Source organism: Sturnira hondurensis, unplaced genomic scaffold, assembly GCF_014824575.4.
Source record: "Sturnira hondurensis isolate 20B ecotype Veracruz unplaced genomic scaffold, ASM1482457v3 Scaffold0010428, whole genome shotgun sequence".
In the NCBI taxonomy this organism is placed as follows: Eukaryota; Metazoa; Chordata; class Mammalia; order Chiroptera; family Phyllostomidae; genus Sturnira; species Sturnira hondurensis.
Genome location: NW_028083059.1, coordinates 10,790,487 through 10,799,016, shown reverse-complemented (window position 1 = coordinate 10,799,016; position 8,530 = coordinate 10,790,487). Strand labels below are relative to the sequence as shown.

Genomic DNA, 8,530 nt, shown 5'->3' with positions numbered 1-8,530 from the left:
GTACCGGCAGAGCTGTCTATACTTCTTCTGGAAACTCTTAGGGGAAAACCCATCTTCTTGCCTTGTCAGCTTCTAGAGACCACTTTCGTTCCTTGGTTCACGGCTCCACTGTGCATTTTCCGAGCTAGCAGTAGAGTGTCCTCCAGTCTCTCTCTCACTGCTTCGGTCATGAAGCCTTTTATAGCACTGGCCCTCTTGCGTCCCTCCTATAAAGATTCATAATTAGATTGGATCCACACAGATAAACCAGGTTAATCTCTCCACCTCAATGTCCTGTCCATACATAGCAGAGAACATTGTGAGATATTAACTGAGATATATGCCCACCTTTTAATGAACAGATTCCTTACAGATTCCATTAGGGAGCACCTATAATCCCTAATGGAGAGGACAATAAAGAAAATTTGTGTTAAAACATTGGATTTGAGTTCCAATATGTGTTCTTAAAAATCACAGCAGAAAGTGCTGGGACTAAAGGATTTCAGAAAGAAGGTTTTGTTCCATTTCTCTCATGTTGTTGTTTTTAACTCTAAAATTTCAGAACTCAGTTTCAAATATCAGAGAGACAAAAGTGTCTCATCACAGATCAATGCACAATAGGTTTTGATATCCAAAGGACAAGTGGGGATTTCATAAGTTAGGCAGAACCACAGTGGGTGAGATCTGGAAACTCTCAGCCAAATATATTGTTCTGATACCAGAGCTACACATCTGGTCCCAGGGTCCTGGGTCATGTTTGGGAAAGGACCGGAAGAAAAGAGAGAAGAATCTTTCTGAATTGATGGAGTTTTTATGCCACAGGAAACCAACAGTTCATCTTTGATAATAAATATAAATTAACTAATATAAATAAATAATTGATAATAAGTTACTATAGTTAAGAAAAACTGGAAGACTGTGAGCTGAGCCCTCTTGTAGAATTTCTCTAATATTTATTTATTTATTTGGCTGAGTTGAGTTTTACCTACTGGCACTGCAACACTTATTTTTTAAGTCACTGAAGAATTCTATGAAGCAGATGTGATTTTCTGGTTTTAAAAAAATTTTTATTGTATTTTTTCATTACCATTTAGTCCCCTTATACCCCTCTCCCCCCACACCCTGCAATCACCACACTGTTGTCCATGTCCATGAGTCCCTTTTCCTTTTTTTCACTGCAATTATTATTGCAATGAAAACTTAGAGATGTAATGCAGCTACCGAATTATGTTGGAAAATAATGCTCCATGGATGCTGAATTTCTGCACTTTTTGTGGAGAGGCACTGATAACTTCTGTCCCAGGTCATTTATTTAAGGGTGTTGTTCCAAGCAAACGGTCTTGGAAGATAGAAATAGTGTCTTCTTCCAAGACCAGAGGCAGATTTGTTTTCAGACCATGAATATAAGGATAATGTTTCCCTATAGGGCAAAAATGGGCAGATTTGACAACAACCACTTATAAGATAGGGGCTTCCTAAGCTCTTCATTTCTCACAGTGACACAAACCTGTTGTGCATGTAGCATCCACCTGTGCCTGTCTGCATGGCACCTATTGGACTTGGGGTTGAGAAGAACTGATGGACTCATTAAGTTTGTTATGCTTGCTGTGCCTTGCATAATAAATCATCTCTCCTCAGTCCTAGCTGGTGTAGCTCACTGAATTGAGTGCTGGCCTGTGAACCAAATGGTTTCGGGTTCAATTCCCAGTCAGGGCACATGTCTGGGTTGTGGGCCAGGTCTCCAGATGGGAGCGTGCGAGAGGCAACCACGCACTGATGTTTCTTTTCCATTCTTTTCCCCACCCTTCCCCTCTCTCTAAAAATAAAAAAGTAAATCTTAAAAAAATAAATCATTTGCCTCTGAATCAAGAGTTTTATGTCTTTTGCCAGTGTCCAGGACACTGTGACAGGCTAACTTGTCAGCTTAAAACAAGGGTAAAATTTTGAATCCTTCCCAGTTCTTGAAGATGTTTTTGCAGTTCTCAAATATTAGAATTTGGGCACTCTGACTCTAGAGCTCCGATCTGAAACCAAGAATCTGAATATCACACAATGTCTACTGAGGGAGCCAGCTTAAAGGAAGCTAGCATAAATGCATTGTGTAAACTTGCCAGTTTCCTTAGTCAGATAAAATTGAGTTCCCAGATTGTCAATAGATTTTTTTTTAGTCCACAAGTCACCCTATTACTATCTTTGTTTTCCAAAGTATAGTGGGCAAAGCACTACTCCGGAAGGATGACCCTCAATAACCTGGACAAATAAATTGTGGGGGACAAGCAACCTTGGTACAATCATTCTTCTTAAAATTCCCAATAAATTAGTATTTAAAATCTCTTAAAGTCCTATGATAAGGAAAATTATTCTATTTCTTTTACTTCAACTATCCCAGACTAATTGATAATAAAACTTCTACTAGCATCCTGTGAATGTAGTGTCCCACTGAACACATTCTGAGAATCACTGATTGGGACGGATGTATCCTCTGGGCCTATTCTCGTTGTTATTGCAAAGCTTTGCATAACTTCTGGTTTAAACGATTGCACCTGTACTACCCGAGATAAGGAAAGTTAACATGAGTCCACACTTGGGCTGTAGCAGTTATTGCAAACCTTGGATTTGCAATAAAATCATCAAAGTGATGCTAAGAAGTTAATGTTCTTAAAAATCCCTTGGCTAATCTAATGTTCAGTCAGAATTAAATACAACTTTGATGGCACAGTAAAGCTGGAACTCACTTCTGGAGAAATCATAAGGAATGGAAGTCTCGAGCCTATCTTATTCTGTCTATGTGGTAGCTACTCACTACATGTCACTGTATAAATTTTAGCTTAAATTCAGGTAATCAAACAAAATTTAAAATTCTGCCTTTCAGTCACTCTGGCTATATTTCACATACTTGATAGCACAAGGAACTAGTGACTACATTCTTGAACAACACACATATAAAATGTTTCCATCATCACAAGAAATCCTATTGCTCAGTGCTGTCATGGAAGGTCCACAGTTCTCTCCCTGCATGGCTATAGCCGACCTTAGGGGCTCTAGGTTTGATTTTTAAAGATTTTATTTATTTATCTTTAGAGTGGAAGGGAAGGAGAGAAATATCAATGTATGGTTGCCTCTTGTGAGTCCCCCACTTGGAACTGGCCTGCAACCCAGGCATGTGCCCTGACTGGGAATCAAACCACGATCATTTGGTTTACAGGCCCTTGCTCAATCTGCTGAGCTACACCAGCCAGGGCTAAAAATATTTTTTATTGCTGTTCAATTACAGTTGTCCCCATTTTTTTCTTCATTGCTCTCCCCTGCCCTGCCCACCCCCCAATCTCACAGTCAATCCTCCCTGCCATTATCCTTGTCCACGGGTCCTTTATACACATGTTCCTTGACTGGACCCTTCTCCTTATTTCCCTCATTATCCCTCTTCCCTCCCCTCCCCTCTGGTTGCTGTCAGTTTATTCTTTATTTCACTGTCTCTGGTTCTGTTTTGTTTGCTTACTTGTTTTGTTGTTCAGGTTGCAGTTATAAGTGGGATCTTACGGTATTTGTCCTTAACCCCCTAGCTTATTTCACTTAGCATAATGCCCTCCAGTTCCATCCATGCTGCTGTGAAGGGTAGGCTCCTTCTTTCTATCTGCTGTGTAATATTTCATTGTGTAAATCTACCATAGTTTTGTGGTCCATTTATTTACTGATGGGCACTTAGGTTGTTTCTAGAACTTTGCTATTGTAATTAACACTGTTATGAACATTGAGTGCATATGTTCTTTTAATTGCGGATTCAGGATTCAGATATATTCAATCCCAACCAAAATTCCAATGAGTTGTTGATGTAGATAAAACTGCCTCCTAGCTTTGTATACAGAAGCAAAAGACCCAGAATAGCCAACACAATATAGAAGAACAAAATTAGAAGACTAACACTACTCATCTTCAAGATTTAGCATAAAGCTACAGTATTTAAGACCAGATGGTTGATACTGGTGAGAGAACAGATAAACAGATCAATGGAACAGAATATGCAGCTTAGAAATAAGCCTACATAAATACAGTAAACTAACCTTTGACAAAGGAAAAAGGCAATAAAATGGAAAAAATACAATGTTTTCAGCAAATAGTGCCAGAACAACTGGATATCCAGAATGACCCCCCTCCAAAAAAAGAAAAGAAAAAAGAATTTAAACATAAACTCTACATTTTCACAAAAATTACTTAAAATAGATTATAGATCTAAAGGTGAAATGTAAAATGATAACACTCCTGGAAGGTAACATAGAAAAAAGTCTAGATGACCTTGGGCATTATGATGCCTTTTTAGATAAAAACCAAAGGCACAATCTATGAAAGAAATATTTGATAAGCTGGACTTCATTAAAATTTAAAATTTCTGCTCAGCAAAATATACTGTCAAGAGAATGAGAAGATAAGACAAAGATTGGGAGAAAATATTTGCGAAAACACATCTAAGGACTGTTATGAAATATATACAAATAACTCTTAAAATTCAACAATAAGAAAAGAAACAAACCAATTTAAAAGGATCTAAGATCTGAACAGATAACTCACAAAAGGAGATCTACAAATAGCAAACGAGCATTATAAAAGATGGTCAGGGTCATACATCATCGGGGAGATTGCAAATTAAAACACCAAAGAGATACCAAGACACACTTAGGAGAATGACCACAGTGTAAACCACTAATAACAGCAAATGCTGGCAAAGGATGGGGAGCAACAGGAACTCTCATTCATTGTTGTTGGGAATGCGAAATAATACAGCCACTTTGGAAGGCAGTTTACTATTTTTTTAAAAACTAAACATAACTGTACCACGCAATGTAGCAGTTGTGTTCCTTGATATTAACCCAAAGGAGTTGAAAACGTATGCCAACACAAAACCCTATACACTGATGTTTGTAGTACCTTTATTAAAAATTGCCAAAACTAGAAAACAAGCAAGGTATCCTTTCATAGATAGATGAATAGATAAATAAACTGTGGTACATCCAGACAATGGAATATTGTTCAGCACTAAAACAAATGTACCTCAAGCCATGAAAATACATGGAAGATTCCTAAATTCATATTATTAAGTGAAAGAAACCAATCTAAAAAGGAATCCTATTGTATGACACAGATTACATGACACTCTGGAAAAGACAAAGTGATGGAGACAGTAAAAGAATCAATGGTTGCAAGGAGTTAGGAGAGGGAGGCGTGAATAAGTAGCGCACAGAGGCTATTTGAGTAGAGAAACTACTCTGTATGATACAATAAGGTGTTTGCATGCTGCTATATATTTGCCTCAAACCACAGAATGTACAAAATCAGGAGTGGTTCCTAATGTAACTGTGGACTTTGGGTGATACTAATGTGTCAATGTAGGTTCATCATTTGTAATACAAATACCGCTCTAGTGTGAGATTTTGATGATAAAGGACATTGCATATGTGGAGCAGGAAATATAAGAAACCTTTTATTTAATTTTGCTGTGAACACAAATATGTGGTAAAAACAATGCCTATTAAAATATGCTTTCACAAAACTTTTTGTTTTTATTCTCATTAGAACCACACAAATTCAGTGAGATAGGAGATTGCCGTATGTATGTGCATATATAGTAAAATTTCCATCTATAAAATTTAATATGTATTCATTTACCTATACTTTATATATTTTGATGCTTATATTATATATTAATTTATATATAAATTTAAATTATACATACATTTTATAAACAGTTAAAAGACAAAATACTATAGATTTAGGGAGCACTGAATGAAAACCTTTTGTTTAGAATATATAGAGAATTATACATTTAATAGTATTTAAAAATAAAACAAAAATAATAATAGACGGGCATGAGTTAAGACCAGAGATATGGCAAGAAAAATTGACATTATATTTTATTTCAAGTATATTACATTGGTATTAAAATATAGTAAGCATTACCTGGCATGGGAGTTTCTATGATCACGAAGGTGGTTTTCCCGGGGCGAGGCTTACCCGTTGCCCTCCAGACGTGCTGACCCCTGCGATTTCCCCAAATGTGGGAAATTTGACTGCATAATTTGTGGTAGTGGGGGATGGCATTTGTGCTCTCCCCTGAAAAATATTTATAGTAAACAATATCACAAACTTACCCATTTTTAGGAGTTTCCCGATAAAGGGACTACAGCCTGAAACAGATGCATTTGAATTAACCATTTCCCTCCAAAGTGAACTTATAGATAAAATTTCCCAAATGTCATTGAAAAGAAACCATGTAGTGAAGAGAATAATTTTATTGCATATTAAATGATGATGCACTCCCAAGTTCAGTTCATAGTAACAGTAACAGGTAAAGGGTATATTTGAAAGTAGATGGAAACTTACTGTAATGTAAAATAATCTGTCTGGTCCAGGTTCTGACTTTTTCTGGAAAGTAACTAAGTGTTGTTAATCTATGCACATGAAAACATACATCTGAAATTTCTACTAGCTCAAGTTACTGATATTATTTATTGTGAATATTTCTGCTCTGTGTAATATATTGACAATACTTTGGAAGATTTTTTGTTTGTGTTCTATTTTTCTTAGTCCAGGCAATGTGGTTTCATGGGTTACTTTTGCTCGCTACCTGGTGTGCAACTGCAGGCTTTTGTAGGTAAACTTACCCTTTCTCTTGTCCTCTGCAGCCCTAAAAACCAAACCCCCTCACTCAGCTCATAATCCAGCTGACCAGCATCTTCCCCGAGTCCTCCTGCTGTCCTACCTTCTTAAACAGCCCTCTTGTTTTGCAGGTCCCCCACCCTCCACCTACTTTACCACCCCCATGAAAAAACAGCCTTCATTTTTCATAAACAAAAAATTCAAGACAGGGAACCTGTCAGTGATTTTGTTCCTGCATCAACGTGAAGCCTACACATTAAGTGTGATATAAAGAACTCTAAGTGAATTTATTTACTCTATTTTTTTTTTTGGAAAAGATCTGTTGCTAAAGGTCTCTGCCTATGCATACAAAATTCCCACAACTATAAAAGGGAAAAAACAAATGTCAGGCACATCACACCCAGCTGAGAAACCAAATGTTAAGCAGGGACAATGGAGGAGTTGAGCTTGGCAGTTAGCACTGAGACCAAGTAATGACTGCTATTTGGAATCGTAAACATTCTAATGAGCATGGGAAGTAAGTGGATTCCAAATGACAAAGAAGATTGGTATCAGTGCCCACACTGTAATCACACTATAGCCAACAGTTTAAAGACAAAAGAGGGAAAAATGCATTCTGTAGTCTTCATCAAAGGAAGGAATAGAAAGATAACATTGTAATTCTTTTCCTATCCAAGGCTAATAAATTAATAATATAATCAATAATAATTTGTACAAAATGTAGTAAATAAATGCACATGCTGGTCAAGAGTAAAAAGTGCTGATGTGGTGAACTGCTGCGTCTGAGGGGTGTTTGGTGGTTTACAAAGCCCCTTGCCGCGTGGAGCAGTGTGCCTGCAGCTTGGAAACTGGAGGTCTGGTCTTGGGAGAAACTACGCTCTGCGTCAGCCTTGGTGCACCCTGTGACATCAGGAATGACAGATGATGTACTGACTCCCTCTTCCCTTTCACCAGTTTGAAGTTCATGGGGGAAAAGTGAGGAGAAGCCGGAGGATCGGAATTCCTGGCTATTCTATGTTCCATGATAACACCGTTGCTCTCTGTAGTCCAGGCAAAAGGGTTTGGAAATGAGCTTCCCAGTTTTTTTGTTTTTTTTTTTACCTGACATTTATTCCTTGTTCACAATGTGGGCTTTCAATCCCATCTCTGCATCTCCAAATATTGTATAAAAATTGTAAACATTTTGACCTTTTTATACCAATATTCTTAAATTAAGTTTCCAGCATCTGTATATGTCTCCCACCAATTTTATTTGTAGACAAGGAGAAATCATTTTATTAAAATGTTAATAGATATTTAGTGACTTAAAATAATGGGCTAAGCACATAATAAATCTTTATGAACTGATCTCTAGAAAAAAAGGTCTATTTTCATAAATGATTGAATTCTTTCATTAATTCTTACCTTCTCTATATTCAGTGTAATCCTAAATATAAGGATTTTGAAAAATAAAGGCTAATAAATAATATTTATTGGCTAATTCTGTGGTAGCTGACAATTAAGAAACATTTCAAATCAATTTACCTTAATATTTGATGTCATTATAGTAAAACATTTGAAACTTAGCTAAATGAATTTTCTTAAGACACATTTGTTTAATAACAGCTAAGTGCAGGCCTGCAAACCAGACGACTGCAGTTCGATTCCCACTCAGGGCACATGCCTGGGTTGCAGGCCAGTTCCTGGCAGGGGATGTACAAGAGTCAACCATACATTGATCTTTCTCTCCCTCTCTCCTTCCCTTCCCCTCTAAAGACAAATAAATAGAATCTTAAAAAAAAGAAATAACAGCTAAGCTTCTGTAGCTTACCAAGCTGAAATGGCTTATAAGTCATTTGACAAACACTTGTAGAGGATATGTTAAACATCATAAGATTCCAACTGAGAAAGAAAGTTTATG

At 37.0% G+C, this 8,530-nt stretch overlaps 1 non-coding gene across 1 annotated transcript; it reads left to right on the top strand.

The window, feature by feature from the left end:
* Positions 1-5,923: 5,923 nt before the first annotated feature.
* On the top strand, positions 5,924-6,087 carry LOC118995881 (U1 spliceosomal RNA). The gene has a single exon (XR_005068372.1). It is a non-coding gene; the product is annotated as a U1 spliceosomal RNA (small nuclear RNA).
* Positions 6,088-8,530: the final 2,443 nt, after the last annotated feature.